The sequence below is a fragment of the Lontra canadensis genome, unplaced genomic scaffold, assembly GCF_010015895.1.
Source record: "Lontra canadensis isolate GAN:19392208 unplaced genomic scaffold, GSC_riverotter_1.0 scaffold133, whole genome shotgun sequence".
Lineage (NCBI taxonomy): Eukaryota > Metazoa > Chordata > Mammalia > Carnivora > Mustelidae > Lontra > Lontra canadensis.
Window position 1 is genome coordinate 1069825 of NW_022631127.1, and position 20619 is coordinate 1090443.

At 43.4% G+C, this 20619-nt stretch overlaps 1 pseudogene; it reads right to left on the reverse strand.

The window, feature by feature from the left end:
* The window catches only part of LOC116858201, a 55419-nt pseudogene that overhangs the window by 23906 nt on the left and 10894 nt on the right, over positions 1 to 20619 (reverse strand).

A 20619-nucleotide genomic window follows, 5' to 3' on the forward strand; every position in this document is an offset into this window, starting at 1 on the left:
GAGTTGATTAGCATAATTTTTTTTAAAAGATTTTATTTATTTGAAAGGGAGAGGGAGGGAGAGAGCACAAGAGTGGGAAGGGACAGAGGGAGAAGCAGACTCCCTGCTCAGCAGGGAGCCCTATGCAGGACTCAGCCCTGGGACTCTGGGATCAGGACCTGAATGGAAGGCAGTAGCCCAACCAACTGAGCCAGCCAGTTGCCCGATTTAGCCTAATTCTTGAGGGCCCTAGGATTTTCCGCATGGTATATGAACATTGGTTCAACTTACCGTCATTGAGCTGCATGAGCCTCTAACAAGAGAGTCAGCCTGTCCTTTGAAGCTCTGAAGCCAGGCACTGACTTCTCTCTAGCTCTGAGGGTCCTCGATGGCCTCTTCTTCCACTAACAGGCTGTTTCATCTGCACTGGAAATCTGTCGTTTAGGGCGGCCACCTTCATTTGTGATCTCAGCGAGATCTGGGCGACGTGCTGCAGCTTCTGCACCAGCACTGGCTGCTTCACTTGCTCTTTTCTGTCACGGAGACGGCTTCTCCCCTCACCCTCGTGAACCACCTCTGCCGGCTTCACACTTCTCTTCTGCAGCTTCCGCACCTCGAGCAGCCTTCACAGAAGGACAGGGAGAGGGCCTTGCTCTCCGTGAGGCTCTGGCTAAGGGAATGCTGTGGTGGTTTGATCTTTCATCCAGACAACTAAAACTTTCTCTGTATCAAAATAAGGCTTTTTTGCTTTCTTATCATTCACAGATTTATTGGAGTAGCACTTTTTTGTTTCCTTCAAGAAAACTTCTTTTGCATTCATAACTCTGTTTAGCATAAGGGTCCTAGCTTCCAGCCTCTATCCCAGCTTTCCACAGGCCATGATCATGAAGCTGATTCATTTCTAGCTTTTGACTTAAAACGAGAGATGTGTGACTCTTTTTTCACTTGAACACTTGGAAGCCATTGTGGGTTTATTAATTGGCCTCATTTCAAGTGTGTTGTGCTCAAGGAATAGGGTGAACGGAGGAGACGGAGAAGGAGATCAGGGGCAATGGTTGGGGCTGGTTGGTGGACGAGTCAAGAACACACACAACACCTGTCAATTAAATTTACTGCCTTACGTGGGCGCATTTTGTGGCGCTCCAAAACAATTACAGTAGTAACACCATAGATCACCGATCGCAGATCACCATAACAAACAAAATAATAATGAGACAGTTTGACATATTTTAAGAATTACCAAAATGTGACACAGAGACATGAAGTGGGCATGGTGCCAACAGACTTGCTCAATGCCAGGGTGGCCTCGGATCTCTAATTTGTAGAAACAACAGTATCTGAGAGGCATAATAGAGTGAAGCACGATAAATGAAGCATCCCTATATTTAAAAGGAAGTATTTTTTTGGTTTAGACCTTCTATTCTAAGGTAGAATAAAATTATGTACCCAGAGGGAAAGAAAAACATTCTAATAAAGGTGTATGGGTGTGTCAGTCCTTCATTACACAGACTCCGAACCAATTCTTTGAGGAATTAAGGATGATTGTCCTTATCTTACAAATCTATGAAAAACTAGAAATACAGCTCAGAGGCATTTCAAACCCCACCAAGTCCTTTTTACCAATCCAGAAACCTAAGTACTATAGGAATTCTTACTTTAGGAAACCAAAGTTCTTTTTTTCCCCCTTTTTTCTTTTCTTTTTTAAAGATTTTATTTACAGGAAACCAAAGTTCTTAAAAGAACTCGTATTAAGACTACTTGTCAAGAACTATAAAAATCTTTTTTTTAAAGATTTTGTTTATTTGACAGAGAGAGATGGAGCAAGAGAGGAAACACAAACAGGGGGAGTGGGAGAGGGAGAAGCAGACTTCTCGCTGAGTAGTGCGCCCAATGCAGGACTCAATCCCAGGTCCCTGGGATCATGACCTGAGCTGAAGGCAGATGTGTAACGACTGAACCACCCAGGCGCCCCAACAAATAAAAATCTTAAGTGTCTTCTAAAAGGCTTTAACCATCTGAGAAGACAGACTTATCCCAATTGTTCTTTTATAACATGATTTTTACATTATCATATCTATTTCATGGCTAAAATTTAAAAAATGAAACTATAAGGTTTCTGTGTCTGTATTTTTATGTGTCCAAATATTATTGCAGATATGTGTCATTTTATCTCTGTGGGTGGTATCACCAAAATTAACTTGTAAAAGAACTTTATTCAATTGGCTTAAAGAAAATGAAATGCTTATATAGTTAAGTTCTTAGAAATACAACAGAAAGTAACCCAAATACTTTTTATGTTCAATTGATCTGGAAATATATTTAGTATTAAAGCTAGTTTAAGTTTGTTGGCTTAATTAAAATAGCCATAACTTCAGAGTTATCAGCATAAAATATATTTTTATTCTACCTAGGTTTACCAAAAGTCAAATAAGCTCATGTCAATTCCATTCCAGAATTTGTCATCAAGAAAGATAACTTAAGGTGATGGTTCGCTTTTTAATGTTTCATGAAATTTTCCTTTCTAAGCATAATTCTTAAGAACAAGTGAATTAAATAGATGTAAGATAACAGTTTATAAATCAGCATTCCATCAATACTTATGTTTTATGTTATGTCTACTTAAATACTTTCCCCAAATATTTTTGGTAACTTAAAACTAGTTTTGCTATGTTAAATTAAATGATGTATAGTCATTAAATATGTAGATCATTTCCAAATGAGATAAAATATTGAATGCATTTTTAAAAAAGATTTTATTTATTTATTTGATAGAGAGAGCATGCACAAGTAAGGGGAGGAGCAGAGGGGAGAGGGAGAAGCAGGTTCCCCACTAAGCAGGGAACCCAATGTGGAGCTGGATCCCAGGACCCTGGGGTCATGACCTGACCCCAAGGCAGATGCTTACCCGACTGAGCCACCAAGCTGCCCCAAAATACTGAATATTAATTATTTTATCTCCTGCCTATAAAAGCCTTCCTTTAAAAAAAAAAAAAAGATTTATTTATTTATTTTGGAGGGAGAGAGAGTGCACAGAAGGGAGGGGCAGAGGGAGAGAGAGAATCCAGGCAGACTCCTCCCTGAGCACGGAGACTGATGTGGGGCTCCATCCCACATCCCTGAGATCATGACCTGACCTGAAATCAAGAGTTGGATGCCCAACTGACTGAGCCATCCAGGTGCCCCCAAAACCTTCCATTTTGTATAGCTCCTTGGATACTGTTCTATTCTTGAAACTTTCTAATCAGATGTTTAAATTTTACTCAGTTGAATTTTTTTTAAATGGAATTAAAGATATTTGGGTCTTTTGGTAAACATATCTTGTGTCATGTTGAAAGATTATACTGTGAAGAAGCATATGTTTCCAGAAATTATGAAATGTATTCATAAATTTGCCAATCTAAAGAATACCAGTATAATACAATTCAAAATTGCTTATTCTTAGTTTTCACTAGAAAGCAAGACTTCTAAGGGTTAAGAATTCTAACTAACATATGTAGTTAAAGTTACTAGAAATAATAAGGGAAATATCTCCATATGCAAGGAAAGGAGGATGTATGTTTTTGGTAAGAGATGGTATAAGAAAAGGAGATAAATTTTTGTTGAAGGAAAAGAAAGTTGTAGGTTTGTGGAAAAGCAATCTTTGGAAAGAAATTTTAATGGGTGGTCACACTTGCTAACAATTAATTAACATTTAAATTAATTAATTAAATTTAATTAAGTTGAGTCCCGAAGCAGGACTCAATCCCAGGACCCTGGGAGAATGAGCTGAGCCGAAGGCAGCGGCTTAACGGACTGAGCCACCCAGGCGTTCCAGTAACTAGAATTGTGACTGATAATACTGGTACATATAAGAATTTTAGGAATTTCATATAATTTCTAGAAAACTTATATTAATAGTATCAATAACATACAATATAATCTAAGAAGGTTTATCATCATTAATTTGATAATTCTTTCCCTGTAATTTAACATTCCAAATAAGCCTGGTTGGTATTAACAGCTCTCTTTTTATAGGGAGAGAGAACAAATCTTTTGAGATATTCCAGGACCCTCTGGAAGTTCTCAAAACTTAGCTTGAGGTCAAAACATATTTTTTAAGTTTTCTTTATTTTAGAGAAAGAGAGAGAGCAAGTGCAAGTGGGAGACAGTGAGGGAGAGAAACTCTTTGGCAGACTCTACACCGAGCAGGGAACCCAATGCAGAGAGAGAGAGAGCGCACAAGCAGGCAGAGTGGCAGGCACAGGCGGAGAGAGAAGCAGGCTCCCTGCGGGAGCAGCATCATCGGGGAAGAGGCTTCCTCCAGAGCGGCCTCGCCAGAGCAGCCCCTGTCCGGGAAGCAGCCCTGTCCAGGGAGAAGCCTCGCCGGAGCAGCCTTGTCTGGGGAGCGGCCCTGTCCGGGGAGCGACCTCATTAGCAGCGGCCTTGACTGGGGAGTGGCCTTGTCGGTGAGCGGCCTCATCCAGAGCGGTGGCCTCCTCTGGGGAGCAGCCTTGTCAGAGTGGCGTCATGGGGAGCAGAGTCTGTGTCATCGGTGTTGTCCTCCTTGTCATCGTCGCTGTCGTTATCGCCTCTTTGTCGTTGGGAGCGGCCTCGTCCTGGGAACGGCTTCCTCTAGAGTGGCCTCTTCTTGGGAGCGGCCCTGTCCGGGGAGTGACCTCATCAGCAGCGGCCTTCTTGGGAGTGGCCTCTTCTTGGGAGCGGCTCCGACCGGGGAGCGGCCTCATCTGCGGAGCAGCGTCGTCCAGAGCAGCCTTCTTGGGAGTGACCTTGTTGGGATCATCGTCGTCTTTTTGTAAGAGACAGCCCTGACCAGTCAGTTTGATTTTTGATGCTTGGTGTGAAATAAAGCTTTGTTTGATTTTCGCTTTATATCAGTCTCGTTCCTTTGATCACAGACCCTAACAGACACAATTGGAAACAGATTATATTACCAAGGCTTTGACTGGAATGTCACATTTGAGAGAGGTGTACATAGACTCTGATATGCCCAGACAGCGTTTTTTTAAAGTGTTTTTTTTTTTTTTAAGAGATCTCTATGCCAAATGTGGGGCTTGAACTCACAACCCTGAGATCAAGAGTCAGATGCTCCTCTGTCTGAGCCAGCTAGGTGCCCCCATGACCAGACAGATTTAAGGGACTAATACTGACTTTATGAAGCCAATAAAACCCCATGGAAAAATTGGCCTGGTACCTTGCTTACAGGGTTCCCGGGAGCCTTACCAGCTGAATAAGGAAGGTCACATCCTGGCAGGTGCAGGACTTTTAGGATATTCTGTAAATCTCAAAAAAAAGAGGAATTCACCCAAATCTATAGGTACTGCAGGCACAACATGATGCTAGTCCTTAGTATGGCTTGTTAACCTAGAGGCGCTTTTAAAAGTTCAATCTGAGGGATGCCTGGGTGGCTCAATCAGTTGGGTGTCTGTCTTCAGTTCAGGTCATGATCCCAGGGGCCTGGATCCAGCCCCACATCAGGCTCCTTGTTCAGTGCGGAGGCTGATTCTCCCGTTCCCTCTGCCATTCCCCCACTTATGCTCTGTGGCTCCATAACTCTGAACACTACATCAAGAACTAATGATGTACAGTAGGGTGACTAACATAACATAATAAAAAAAATAGAAAAAGAAAAGTTCAAACCGAGATTCCTTAGGAAAAGTTCCAGCAAAGTAGATTTAAAAGAGCCTACAAGGTCAATCACTATTCTTGCTGCATTTATATATATGATCAGGCCAAGCAGATTGAAATTAGACTTGGTTTTCAGATGCCTTAGTCTCGCTATGGTTATCTTTGATAAAAATGGGGGTGATTGTAGAGAGAAAAATTATGTTTCATTAATACACCTTTGTGGATATCAAATTCTAGTGCTGTTAATTCTCTTTGAGAAATTGTTTTCTACCTGTAAACTGGATCCTGACTTTCTCTAGTTTCCTCCAATATTTGGCTAAATTCTCCAAAAGAATGTTTCCAGCTTTCCTCCTACCCTCTGACATGGAATCCTTGAGAACTAAAACTGCCATTTTTCTGAAGCCATGCAAGCTAGAGTTGGACAACCTGATATGAACTTCATAGAAATCACCACAACAGCTCATGTATGGACAATCAGGCCTGTTGCAATGTGACCCCTCAGTATGATCACCAGTGACATTCAAACTACAACCCAGAAAAATCTGTCAGATTGCCTCTGCCTGAAGATATTTTGAGCCAGGCCTCTAGAAATCGTGTCTCACTGCCTTCAGAACTCAGAGACTGGGTTTATAATCTGTTCCAATCATTAATCATTGTTTTTCTTTTGTTTCCATAGAAATGCCTCTTGTTAACACAGCCCTAACTTTGGGAATCCACCTGAATCACCACCTCCTGAAGTGAGAGATATAACTGTTTAACTGAACTGACCTATTCTCAGTATTAAGAGAGTGGTTCAGTGAGATGGAGCAATCTACCAATTCAATTTCAGGATTGTGAAACTTCTTGGGGAAATTTCCAAGGTGGGACTGAGGGGAGGGGCAAACTGTGACTGCAAAATATGCCATTTTGGCTGGTGGGTTATTTTGAGTTGAAGGCAGACTCAAGAAAAACTTTTATTTCTCCCAAATCACCTAAAAGGATTTAAATAGGGGACCTGGTCCATAAAGAGAGCTATTACAAGAGATAAATTTTTATTTGAAAGTCCTATCTATAGGGCAGGGCAAACATCTAATGACCATTTGTTCTTCTTTTTGTCCTGTCACCTTCCTTCCCTTTGAAGCCCCAGGACCCTATTCCATTACTTGGTTCAGGATGGCATAAAATCCTCAACTGATGGGCTTATCTTTGGGTCTCATGTTCTGAAGGACTTTCTCTATGTATGTGAGTAAATGTTTTTCTCCTGTTAATCTGTTTTATATCAACTTACCAGCCAAAGAACCTAGAATGGTGGAAGATAGTTTCTTCCTCCCAACACATGCAATATTTGTCCTTTCATCCTTTTGGCTTATTTTGCTTAGTGTACTTCCCTCAAGTTTCATCAGTGTTTTAGCATGTGTTAGAATTTCCTTCCTAAAAAAAAAAAAAAAAGAATTTCCTTCCTTTTTAAGGATAAGTAATATTCTATAATATTGTATGAATACACTAAATTTTGTTTATCCATTCATTCAGTGATGGACATTTGGGTCCATCATTTGGGCCACTTTTGGCTCTTGTAAACAATACTGCTATGAACACTGGTGTACAAAAATTGTTTGAATACTTGCATTCAATTCTTTGGCAATATACTCATAAGTGGAATTGTTGAATCATATAGTAATTCTATGTTTAAACTTTGATGAAGTCCAATTTATTGCCTACACCTTTTGTTTTATATCCACAAAATCATGGTTGAACCACTGTCAACAAGATGTTGGGCTTTGTTTTCTCCTAAGGGTTTTACACACAGTCTTACCTCTTACACCTTTGATCCACAGAATATAGATTTTATAACTTGTTAATTTAGTGATCTTCAAAAAATATCAACCCGGGGCACCTGGGTCACTCAATCAGTTAAGTGTCTGCCTTCAGCTGGGGTCCTGATCCCAGGGTCCTGCATAGGGCTCCCTGCTCAGCAGGGAGCCTATTCCTCCCTTTCTCTGTGCCTCTCTCCCTGCTTGTGCTCTCTCACTCACTCTCTCAAATAGATAAATAAGTAAAATCTTAAAAAAATATATATCCTAGCCTGCAGGGCTCTCTGTGATTTGGTTAACACTCTTCTGATTTCAACAAATTCTAGGAACACAGCCCACACCATGCAGTTTCTCAAATATGCCAAGCTCATTCCCACCTCAAAGCATTTATATTTGCTATTCCTTCTTCCAGGAGCACACTGCCTTCATATCTTTGATTATTCATCCCCTTCTCAAGGAGGTCTTTCCTGAGCACCTTATCTAAAGTGCCATCTTCATTTCTATCCCACTACCCTGCTTTTGTTTTCTTATTAGCATTTGTCATTGCCTAACATGTTATTTGTTTCTTCCTCGTGTTCCCCCAAAAGAATATAGACTTTAGGGGAGCAAAGATCTTGGCCTCCTTCTTACTATAACAGGATCCTCAAATTTTTATCTGAATACATAGATGCTCAGAATAAAGGCACTTAGGGGTGGGCAATGGGTGAAAAACCTCTAGGTCATACCCTTAAAAATAAGGAGTGTACCTCCTTTTCTCTCTCCCCACTTAAGCCTGGCTAGAGTTGGATGTGGTGGCAACCGGTATTAGACTATTTAGATGATGACAACTCCTCGGAGATGACAAAGCAACAAGTCAGATGGAACCTAGGTACCTACTGATTTCTTGAATCAAAGCTGTTAAAAGGGGCATCTAGGTGGCTTGTCAGTTGGGCATCTGGCTTCTGTTCAGGTTGTAATCTCTGGGTCCTGGGAATGAGCCCCACATCAGGCTGCTTGCTCAGCGGGGAGTCTGCTTCTCTCTCTCTCCCTCTGTCCCTGCCCCCCCCCACGTATTCTCTGTCTCTCTGTCACTCAAATAAATAAATAAAACCTTCAAAAAAAAAAAAAAGCTGTTGAAAATCTTGGATTTTTCTTTTTTTGAGAAAGAGCACACTTTATTTGAAAGAGAGCATTGGACATAACCAAAAGATGAAAGCAGCCCAAAGGCATCCTACATACCATGTTCTAAAAGATACAAAGGATGATGGGTAAAGAGGATTAAGAGTCTACATAATATGATGAGCACTGAGTAGTGTATAGAATTACTGAATCACTGTATCATAGTCCTGAAACTAATATAACACACACACATTAATTATACTTGAATAGAAAACATTTTTTAAAAGATTTTATTTATTTGACAGAGAGATCACAAGGAGGCAGAGAGGCAGGCAGAGAGAGTGGGGGAAGCAGGCTCCCCACCGAGCAGAGAGCTCAATGTGGGGCTCGATTCCAGGACCCTGAGATGATGACCCAAGCCGAAGGCAGAGGCTTAACCCACTGAGCCACCCAGGTGCCCCTAAAAAACATTTTTAAAGATACACAGGATGTTTTGCTAAGAAAGATCAACTGGAATATGTATTCCTTTGGGCGCCTCCCCACTCATATCTCTCTGAGGGGCTGGGACAATCCTACCCATTTCTTTGAAGGCAACTGTGGTTCACTAAAGACAGAGCCACTCAAGGGTGCCTTCTTGTTTTTCATAAAAACACTTTTAGGGGCACCTGGGTGGCTCAGTCATTAAGCGTCTGCCCTCAGCTCAGGTCATGATCCCAGGGTCCTGGAATCAAGCCCCACCTCAGGCTCCCCACTCAGCGCGAAGCTTGCTTCTCCCCTCTCCCACTCCCACTGCTTGTGTTCCCTCTCTCGCTGTGACTTCTATTAAATAAATAAAAATTTTTTTAAAATAAAAAAAAAAATTTTAGATTTTTTTTTGAAGTCTCCATTTGTTACTTTTATTCTACGTTCTCTCGAGGTCATCAGACTAGCTTCTGTACAGATGACCTTGTTGTCAACACCAGGGAGGTCAGCTTTAGCCATGATCAAGTCGCCTATGGTTACATCAGCAGCAGCCAGCATCGTCCTGCTTGCATGTATCATCCTTCTTAGTCCTTTCACTGGGCAGGGGGACCTTGCTCTCTGTGTCAGTGTGGCCTGATCTGGTAAGTGCCTGATCTCAATTTCTTACTTGGTTTGTGGCCACGAAAATGCGCATGTCTTCCCTTGAATTAAATCTATTCAACTGCTTCCACAGCTCTAGTATTGTTGGCTGAATTTCTCTCTCACCCCAGAATCTGAGTAATATTCTTTTGTTCCAATAGCATCAATTTCATCAATAAAAATGATGAATGATACATGTTCTTCAGCATCTTGAAACAATTCCTGTGAAAGTTTGGGCCAATCACCTATGTACTTCTGAGTCCTTCAGAGCCAGCTATGCTCAAGAAAGTGGTTGAGGTTTGGTTTGCTATTGCTTTGGCTAGTAAGGTTTTACCTGTGCCCAGTGGACCATACAGAATGACTTCCTTGGGGGCTTTATACCCGTTTTTTTTTTTTTTTTTCATAATATTCCGAATGAGCAAGAGGAAAGCCACAGATTCCTCAATTTCCCTATTTGGTAGTCCGACCCCTCAGTAACAGCACCGATCTCCTGGAGGGACTTTTCACCTTCGTCGCTGTGATCAGGGGATCCACGTCACCCCTATCACAGCATGTACCTTGTGGTTGAGCAGGGCCGAGCAGCTGGGTTCCAGCAGACTTTGATCTTTCCTCCTTGCTCTTCTCCTAAAGGCTTCATTTATTCCTGATTTCTAATGAATTCTTCCTCCTCTAACTTTAATAATTTTAACTGGCACCGAATGTGAGGGTCATCAATGGCAGTTTGCTGACAAGTAAGTATCTGATCCCTTTGTTGCCTTCTTTTCCCCACTCTAGTTGGTACACAAGGTTCATATTACTTTTTTGTTTCCTTGTCATCCTTCTTGCTACCTCCAGGACCATGACCACCACTACTCTGACCCATCTTGCTTGGGCTACCCAAGCCAAGATTGGACTTTTACGTGGAGACACATTTTCATCTTTTTAAAAAGATTTTATTTAGGGGCGCCTGGGTGGCTCAGTGGGTTAAAGCCTCTGCCTCTGGCTCGGGTCATGATCCCAGGGTCCTAGGATTGAGCCCCACGTCGGGCTCTCTGCTCGGCGGGGAGCCTGCTTCCTCCTCTCTGCCTACTTGTGATCTCTGTCTGTCAAATGAATTATTTCTTTCTTTGAGATAGAGAGTGAGAGAAAGAGAAAGAGAGTACACTCAAGTAGGGGGAGTGGCAGGCAGAGGGAGAGGGAGAACCAGGCTCCCTGATGAGCAAGGAACCCAGTACAGGTGCAAGGGCTGATCCCAGAACCCTGGGATCATGACCTGAGCCAAAGGCAGACACACAATCGACTGAGCCCTCCAGGTGCTCCAACACATTTTTCATCTTAGTAAAGTAACTATTATTTTGCATCTCTGTCATAGTAGCTGTATCTATTTCTTAACTCTGAGCTTTCTACCCACTGTGCATCAGCCAAGAGAAGGGAGGAATATCAACCAACAGAGCCTACCACAGTGACCTGCAAGTTCCCTCTTACATTAATCTCAGTGTATTTCCAGTCTTAGAATGGAGAATGGAAAGGGGAAAAAAACCCTCAAAACATCATTCTTCCTCCTGCATAGAAGCATATTATCTCAACTATTTATAAGACTACATATACCCATGCATGCAAAAAAACACTAGAAGAAAATACTTATAAATGTTAAGTGGCGGGGTGCCTGGGTGGCTCAGTGGGTTAAAGCCTCTGCCTTCGGCTCAGGTCATGATCCCAGGGTCCTGGGATCAAGCCCCACATCAGGCTCTCTGCTCGGCAGGGAGCCTGCTTCCTCCTCTCTCTCTGCCTACTTGTGATCTTTGTCTGTCAAATAAAGAAATAAAAAATCTTTAAAAAAAATGTTAAGTCGGGGGGCGCTTGGATGGTTCATTTGGTTAGGTGTCTGCCTTTGATTCAGATCATGATCCCAGGGGCCTAAGATCTCTCCCTCTCCCTCTGTCACTCCCTCTACCACTCTCCCATCTTGTGCTCTCTCACTCTCTCATTCTTACTCTCTCTCAATAAGTAAATAAATAACATATTAAAAAATGTTAAGGGTGAAGATTCAGTGGAAAGAATTCAGGGAAGAAAAAGAAGTACTATGAAAGAGAAAAAAGAGAAAGAAGATTTTTGGATTGGGAAATGGAAAGAATAATGATGCAATTTTCATGAAAGTCATTAATCTGTCATTCTTATTACATTACAGTAACATAAACACCTTAACAAATCCACTGTGGATTCAGATAAAATTTTTCTCTGAAAGTATTAGAGAGAATGATTGTGCTTGTTCTGTGCTTCCTGAAACATGTGCGGTAAAACGGTATTCCTGAGACACAACCATGGCAAAAAGAGCTTTTTCTGTGGATGAATACATTCTCTCTCCCTGGAATTTTAAAGGCGCTGAGAAATCCTGCAGTTAGGAAGCATGATTCACGTTCCTCAATGAAGCTTTACTGTGACAGGCATTTTTTATTGTTCACATCTACACTCTCTTTTTTGTTCTTACAACCCTGATTTGTTCAGAGCAACATGCCCAGTTAAAAGAACCATATTTTCCAGCATTCCGTTGCAGCTAGAGGTGGCCGGGTGACATGGTTCTAGGCACTGAGGTGGAAGTGGCAGTTGCTGAGTAAAGCTTCCTGAAGAGTTCATAAAAGAAAGACCAACTGGGAGCCTGGGTGGCTCAGTCAGTTAAGCGTCTGCCTTTGGCTCAGGTCATGATCCCAGGGTCCTGGGATGGAGTCCCACATCAGGGAGTCTGCTTCTCCCTCTGCCTGCTGCTCCCCCTACTTGTGCATGCTCTCTCTCTCTGACAAATAAATAAATAAATAAAATCTTTAAGAAAAAAAGAAATGTTGTTGCCATTTTCCCTTCCCTTCCCTTGGCCAAAACATGGTTGGGATTGCGAAGGAGGAGACAAACTTCTGAAGATCAAAGACACAGGATAAGGGAAACTGACCAAAACTCTAAAGGTAGCTGCAGCCTCTGAGGCTTTCATGGGTTGACTGTCCTTCTCAGAACTTCTCAATCCATGAGAAAAAGGAAATCTCTATTTGGCTAAAGTACTATGGGTTTCCTGTCAAAACACAGAAGGAGTCTGGGTCCTACTGGCGCCAAGGGGTAGCTGCATTTGCCTAAATCTTAACTTTTTGTACAAAAGAGAGAAAGCAAGCCCTCATTTGTTTGTTACTTGTACTAGAGACAAATAGCCATGTGCGCTGTGTCTGGGTTCAGGTTCTGGATATGGAAGGAGGAGAGAACTGTCATGCTTTGGAAATGCTGAGTCCAAGATACTTCTGGGATAGCCACATGTGGAGAACCAGGAGAGCATGGGATAGGTAGGTCAGGAGCTTGGACAAAAGATCCGGGTGGGGAAAACACAAGTCATAAGAGTAGATATTGGTAGATACTGCAAAGTCCCTCATTGCCTGTCATGGGCTGGGCATAAACATGTTCTTTGCATCTCTGAGGAACAGAGCAAGCGATCAGATTTGGCTCCAAATGAATGAGTACTTTCTCTTAGCCGGAGCTCTCTAACAATGGAACAGGCCCTCTACGTTGGACAGCATCCTGCTCCTTGACCAATGCAGGCAGAAACTGGGTACTCGGGTGGTGGGCAAGATGTCCAGAGCACTGGGAAATTGGATTTGATGACTGTTAAATATCTTTCAAACCTTGAGCAGCTACTATTCTAAGCTTCTAATTCGGTTCTGGAGTGTAACGTTGACCTTGTGAAAAGGATTCAACCAACGGTGAGCCCACGATCCTTCACTGCTGTTGTACACATTCTTGCTCTGAACTGCACACTTAAAAACAGTTAAGATGGTCAATTTCATGCGTACGTTTCCACAGTTAAAAATTCTATAATAATCAAACATGTGCAGTAGGCACTTCATAGCAAACCCAGAAGTATGAGGAAGGAGCCTCAGGAACAGTGGCTGGTACCTCTTGGAGACACTGTGAATGCTCCAAAGTGGTGACCGTGCACGGGAACAGTGCAGGTGACTGTTGGCAATGGGGCATCTCAGCAAACGACTGGGAGACCATACCTGCTTGGGGTGGGGGCCTTGCAATTTTTCCAATGGAGGCAGGAAGCCTGAGGCACTGAAGCCTGTGGATCTGCCATCCCTCCAACTTCTCCCGGTAGCTAGCTTCCTGTGGTAACCGCCACCCTGTGGCTGCCTGCTCCTGTCTCTTGACCAGAGAAATTCTCTTGCCCCTGAGTGCAGTATTAGTTCCTTAACGCTGATGTTGAAATATTACAGAATTAGAGACCACTTATTGAGTGCCTAGTATGCCCTGCCTAGATCCCTTTACATATTGTTTCTATTATTTTCACAGGGACTCTATGAGAAAGGTTTTGTGATTCGTGTCTTACTCAAGAGGAGACCAAAGTCCCGAAAGGTTAGGTAACTTATTCAAACATGCTCAGTAAGGAGCTAAATTCTTTCCATCATACCATACCATCATACCATGGCCTCTATAATGATAATAATAATAAAATCCCTACATAACTGGGATATTTTTAAAGCCCCTGTAAGTTCTCAGAGGCAAAAATGCACTGTAAGCAACTTGGGGTTGCCACGAAATAGTAACTGCTAATATATTTTTTAAAGATTTTATTTATTTATTTGACAGAGGGAGAGAGATCACAAGTAGGCAGAGAGTCAGGCAAAGAGAGAGGGGGAAGCAGGCTCCCCGCTGAGCAGAGAGCCCAATGTGGGACTCGATCCCAGGACTTTGAGATCACGACCTGAGCGGAAGGCAGAGGCTTAACCCACTGGGCCACCCATGTACCCCAGTAATTGCTAATATTTATTGAGCATTTAGTACAGGTTGGGAACTTGGTGAAACTCTGATTACATTACCATATTTAATACCTCTAATATCCCCGAGTAGTATGTGTAAAGGTGCCCATTTGTCCAGAGGCACACTGGCAAAGGCTCAAGAAATGGTCAGTTATTTCAGGACAGAGGACTGATACTTCTTTCACATTAAAACAGATGATCCCAAGATCAATGCCAATTCTGGAACTGCTTCTACTTTACTTTTTTGAGCATTGGAAACACATTTCTGGATGATTTTTAAGGCAGAACTTGGTCTGAATGCTAGTTCAGTGCTGCCATTGTTTCCCATACCAACCCTAAAAACAGAAAGATATACCAGAAGATGCCACTAAGAATATATGTCTATAGTAGAAAGGCATTCATTCATTCATTCATTCAACAAATAGGTCTTGAGTGTCTTCTGTTTGCCAGGCCACACCTCTTATTCCCCCTCCTCTTCTCAAAAAACAGACAAAAACAAAAGACCTCCAAACAAACAATAAAAAAAAAAAACACCCCAATCAAAAAAGCAACAACCTCCCTGCCTCCACATAACTAGCTTTCAAGAGGGCTCAGGTAGTCACATGGATATAGAATAGAGCTGTTGCAGCAAGTACTATAGCATTTTTAAAAATTATGTTATGTTAGTCACCATACAGAAGTACTATAGTGTTGACCTTGAAAATTTTATCCCTACAAATTGAATCTCATGGATCTTCATTAAATTCATGATTACAGCTGAAAAATGCCACATTTTTTGCTATTGTCCTTTAATAATATGATGACCTTATAAAGGAACTTCGTGTGATTAAATCACATATTTAAATAATTATGCATTTACTTTTCTTCCTATCCCTGTTCTTCACCTTTTCATATCTATTGCTTTTGTTAGAACAGGCAATTACTGTTACCAGTTCCTCTGTGGAGATATTTTATGCCTAGGCAAGTGTCAAGGGCAGAAAAATTTTCCTTCCATCCTCCTAGGTTCTCTAATAATTAAATCAACATAAAACACATTAATAGGGGTAAAAAAGTCAATTTTGCATATACAGAAGCCCCATAAAAAGGTGAAACCCAAAAACACTCAGGCAGTTGAGGCTTATATGCCATTTCTGAGCTAAGGAATGGGATAAGGGCTTGGGACTTCAAAAGGGAGAAGGGCAATTCAAAGGAAGATAAAAGCAGATGTTTGCCCTGCCATGCAAGTAAGTCCTTGAGATGAAAAGCTAACCCTGGTAATAATTCTCTTTCTGGGCCAGGTCCCCCTATTTAAATTCTTTCAGGCAGTTGAGGGAGAGGTAAAATTTTTTCCAGAGTCTGCTAGGTCTGGACTGATTTCAGCTCAAAACAATCCACGTGTCAAAATGGCAGGCACACTTTTGGGGTGGCATATTCAGAAGCTCATTTGTCTCTCTACCCATGTGGGTCCTTCTTGTTTTGTTTTCCAAGATTTTATTTTGGTTAATTATTTTATTAACATATAATGTATTATTTGCCCCAGAGGTACAGGTCTGTGAAATCCAGATTTTATTTTTGAGTAATCTCCACACCCAAGGTAGGGCTTGAACTCGCGACTCTCAGGTCAAGACTCTCAACCTCCACCTACTGAGCCATCCAGGAGCCCCAGGACCACTCATATGGATCTCAAAACGAAACAAAACAAAATACAACGTTATAACCATACACATTGTTCTAGGCTTTGGTTTTTTTCACGTAATATACCTTAGAACTTGTAAACTGCTGTTTTGCTCTCTCTAGCAATAGCAAGTTACTCCTTCGGAAAAAAATGGGCTCTATTTAATTTCACCCGATTACTCTCTGGTTTCACGGCTTGAGAGGAAAAAGTTGTCTTTGTCTACCCGAGTCAGTTTGAGGTTACTAGGAATCCCCATTCTGCCCACCTTTGTTAGCCGTTGGGAGGAAAAAGTCCCTTAACGCGAAACAACGAGAGATCATTAAGCCCAAACTGACTCCCAAGAAAAGCGTGAGCGACAAGGCCACGGAAGGAAGCCTCCCCCGCACACTCCACCTGCACACAAAGACCCAGCGTGCAAGGCCCTCCCCACCTGCGGCGGGGGCGGGGCCGAACCCCATCCCGCCCCACGCACGCACGCACGCGTCCATTTTTCCGGCAGTCTCCGCGTCCGCAATGGGAGCCGCCATCCTGGACCTTGGGTCGCGTACCCCGTCAAGACAGATACCTTGAAACTCTGTGGCAGCCATCTTCTACGAGAATCCTGCGCTGCAATCCTTGCTCTCAGATCACCGCGTTTCCAGAAACGGGAAAAACTGTGTTCCGTACAACTACAAAGGAAGCAGCCATCTTGTACGGCGAACCACTCCATTTCCGAACTGGCCCGCTGACGTGACAGCGGAGGCACGAGCCAACATAGGCGACTCTCGCGCCCCCTGGCGCTGGTGCCCTAGCAGTAACTCCAGCTTTGACCTGTTGGGGATTCTGTTTCCGGGTCCGCTCAGGCGGGGCCTTGACGCCGCCTGGCCCCGCTGTCTACGCCGAGCTGGGGCGAGGCTGGCGTGGAGTCTGAGCCTGCGCGTTGGGCGATCGGTGGGGGAGGGGTTGGGGGCTGCCGTGCCGTGACGTGACGTGACGTGACGTGGCGTGGCGTGGCGTGGCGTGGGGAGTTCGGGGAGGAAGTATCGACGTTCGTTCAGGGTTCTTGTGTGTTGTTTTAATACCCCACGACCGTGTGAGAGACTTACTTTTTCCAGATGAGGAAACACTCGTTCCCCTTGCTCAATCAGCCAGGCCCTGACAGAGACAGGATTAGGCAGTCCCCGCTCTGTGTCTGCAAAATGGGTAACGGTATCTCATCTGTGGGATTGTTGTGAAGAATGAGTGTCGAGGGGCGCCTGGGTGGCTCAGTGGGTTAAGCCGCTGCCTTCAGCTCAGGTCATGATCTCAGGGTCCTGGGATCGAGTCCCGCGTCGGGCTCCCTGCTCAGCAGGGAGCCTGCTTCCCGCCCCCCTCTCTCTGCCTGCCTCTCCATCTACTTGTGATCTCTCTCTGTCAAATAAATAAATAAATCTTTAAAAAAAAAAAAAAAAAAGAATGAGTGTCGAGACTCAGGGGTGTTTAATTTATATCAGGTTCTTCTCCATTGACAGCAGAAATAACATAGTATCAACAACCACTTGCTATCTTCACTTACACAACAACTCTGTGAGGAAGGTAGTATCAGCATTACCATTATGCATATAAGGACAGTGAGAAAAAGCAAAAGTAATTTGACCGAGTTCGATAAGTAGCTGGTAGCAATGCCCGGGTAGATTGGGGTGGGACTGATCTTAACTGCTCTAAGTACTCTCTGGTAACAGGACCTTGGAGTATGTGATAAAAAAAAAAAAAGGTAAAGAGACAGGGACCCATTATCATAGTTCTTGTAGCCTTGTGACAGAAGAGTGAGGCTTCTAAGGACAAACTTGTCTGGGAGGGAGGAGAAGACGGTGGGAGGTAGAGAGGGACTGTACCAGAAAGAATAAGCGAGAGAGGATAGAACAATATTTTTGTTTTGTCTGCTCCAGAAGTGAAAAGAAAAAAGGCTTCCAATTTGCGGAATGGAAGTCAGGATGGTAGTAGTAATAATCGCTATGACTCGTTTAGTTGTTACCTTGTCTACTCTTAGAAGGTGTTAATCCAGCCCTAGGAGGCTGAAGTTGAAAAAGTAGGTCCCTGGGGTAGTAGGAATCCCTATCCTAGCCACTTAGCCAGATTGTTTTGAGAGAATTTTGGTGTCCTACACTGTCGTTTGGTGCGGTTTTTAATGGGACCCTGTGTTGGCAAGGCTGGGGTAACCGGGCACTGTGATACCTATTGGTGGAGGGAATCTACATTTTTACACCCTCCTTAGAAGCCAAGCACGCAATGTCTGTTAACATAGAATTAATTCTTTCAACGAATCATTTGATCAACCACTTAAAGGCTTAGGAAATTATTTTATAGGTGTGTTCCAAATGTGCACGGACACATGGACAGGTAACAATGCAGCATTGTTTGAATAGTGAAAGCCTGGAAACAATCTAATTGTTAATCAGTAGGGAACTGGTCTGGTTTAATATAACACATTGGGGAGCCTGTGTGGCACAGTCATTAAAGCATTTGTCTTGGGCTCAGGTCATGATCTCAGGATCCTATAATCAAGCCCCACGTTGCTCAGGGGGGAGTCTGCTTCTCCCTCTTCCTCTGCCCCTCCCTCCACCGTGAACAAACTCTCTCTCAGATAAATAAATAAAATCTTTTTAGAAAATAGTAGGGACGCCTGGGTGGCTCAGTTGGTTAAGCGGCTTCTGCTCAGGTCATGATCCCAGCATCCTGGGATTGAGTCCCACATCGGGCTCCTTGCTTGGCAGGGAGCCTGCTTCTCCCTCTCCCTCTGCCTAGCACTCTGTCTGCCTGTGCTTGCACTCTCTCTCTCTAACAAATAAGTAAAATCTTTAAAAAATATGACATATTTATGTGACATAGAACTAATAGCTCTTTTTAAAAAAATTTTTAGAGAGCCAGGGAGAGACAGAGTGTGCAGGGTGGAGAGGGGCAGAGGGAGAGGGTGGGAGGGAGGGAATGTCAAGCAGACTCTCCACTGAGCGTGAGGAGCCTGATGTGTGGCTCAATCCCATGACCCTAAGGTCATGACTTGAGCCAAAATCAAGAATCTTATACTTAACTGACTGGGCCACCTAGGTGCTCCTATGCAGCTCTTAAAAAGAATAAAGCAGTGCTGTTACACAATGAATGCCAAGGTCATATTGATCACATATAATTACGATGTATGTGGCTGCAAATAACAGAATACTCTTCTATTGCAGCTTCAACAAACCAGTGTTAATCTAGTGCATATCGTAAGTAGTCCACGCACAGGCAGACCTGAAGTTTGTATGGGTAAGGTGTGCCATACTCATACAGCGATGTATGCATCATGCGTATGTCATGCAGACTTTTTTTAATGCAAAAATTTTTCTTACTCTGAATCATATATAAAAAAGTGCATAAAACATAAATGTCCAATTTAGTAAATTACTGTAAGATGAATGTCTATATGACCATTACCTAAGTTAAGAAAGAGAAAGTTGCCAACATCCCAGAAACTCCCCCTTGTGCTCTTTCACCCCGTGTGCTGGAAGGTCCCAGGTAGGTGTGCATCACAATCACAGTGTACACAGCAAGGCCCCTGAAAGGAACACCAGTCCAGCCAGCACTAAGCTGGCCCTCCCTGGCCAGTTGCACATAGCCATGAGGTTGTGGCCCAGTCAGTCAGAGATGTGAAAAGTCAAGGAATAGGAGGCATATCGAAGGCTCAGTCGGTTAAGCATTTGCCTTCAGCTCAGGTCATGATCTCAGGGTCCTGGACCTGAGCCTGAAGTTGGCCTCTCTGCTCAGGAGGGAGCCTGCATCTCCCTCTCCTCCCCACTCACACTCTCTCTCACTATCTATGTTGCTATTTCTGTTTCTGTCAAATAAATAAATAAAATCTTAAGGAAAAAAAGTCAAGGAATAGGACACAGGAATAAAATAATTATCTCTAGTGCAGGTGCCCTCAACACTGGGCCTAACCTTGATGGACCTGGTGGGGACACCTCATCTGTACCAGGGATGGCAAAGCAGGTGGATGGGAACAAGGACTGTGATGTTTCTGAGAATGGGCTGAGCGATCTTGGAGGTAGGCTGTAGGCTGAGGGCTGAATATCTCATCTTCTCTGCCTATGTGTGGTCCACTTGCTGCTCTGGTCCACCTGCTTGTGGTAGTGGCAGAACTCTAGCCTGGACAGGACCAGGAAATAAGGTGGTCAATAGGATGATCACATAGGCCATGAAGAAGTAGCTGAAGGCACTGTCTGCTGCTGCTGTGCTGTTGGAGATGCACTGGTCATGGGCAAGAAGGAGATGATCATCAGGCTCTGGCTTCTTATAAGAAACATGTAGTTGGCAGTCAGGATACCAACCAAGGAGAATGCGCTGCTCTGCAAAGTGGCACTGAATGAGTTAGAGGGCATGAACTTGATTGTGGTGGTGATGGAGAATGGCATGGTCTCCATGTGCCATTTTTAAGATTTTATTTATTTTTTGACAGAGAGAGATCAAAAGTAGGCAGAGAGGCAGGCAGAGAGAGAGGGGGAAGCAGGCTTCCTGCTGAGCAGAGAGCCTGATGCGGGGCTCCATCCCAGGACCCTGAGATCATGAACTGAGCCAAAGTCAGAGGCTTAACCCACTGAGCCACCCAGGT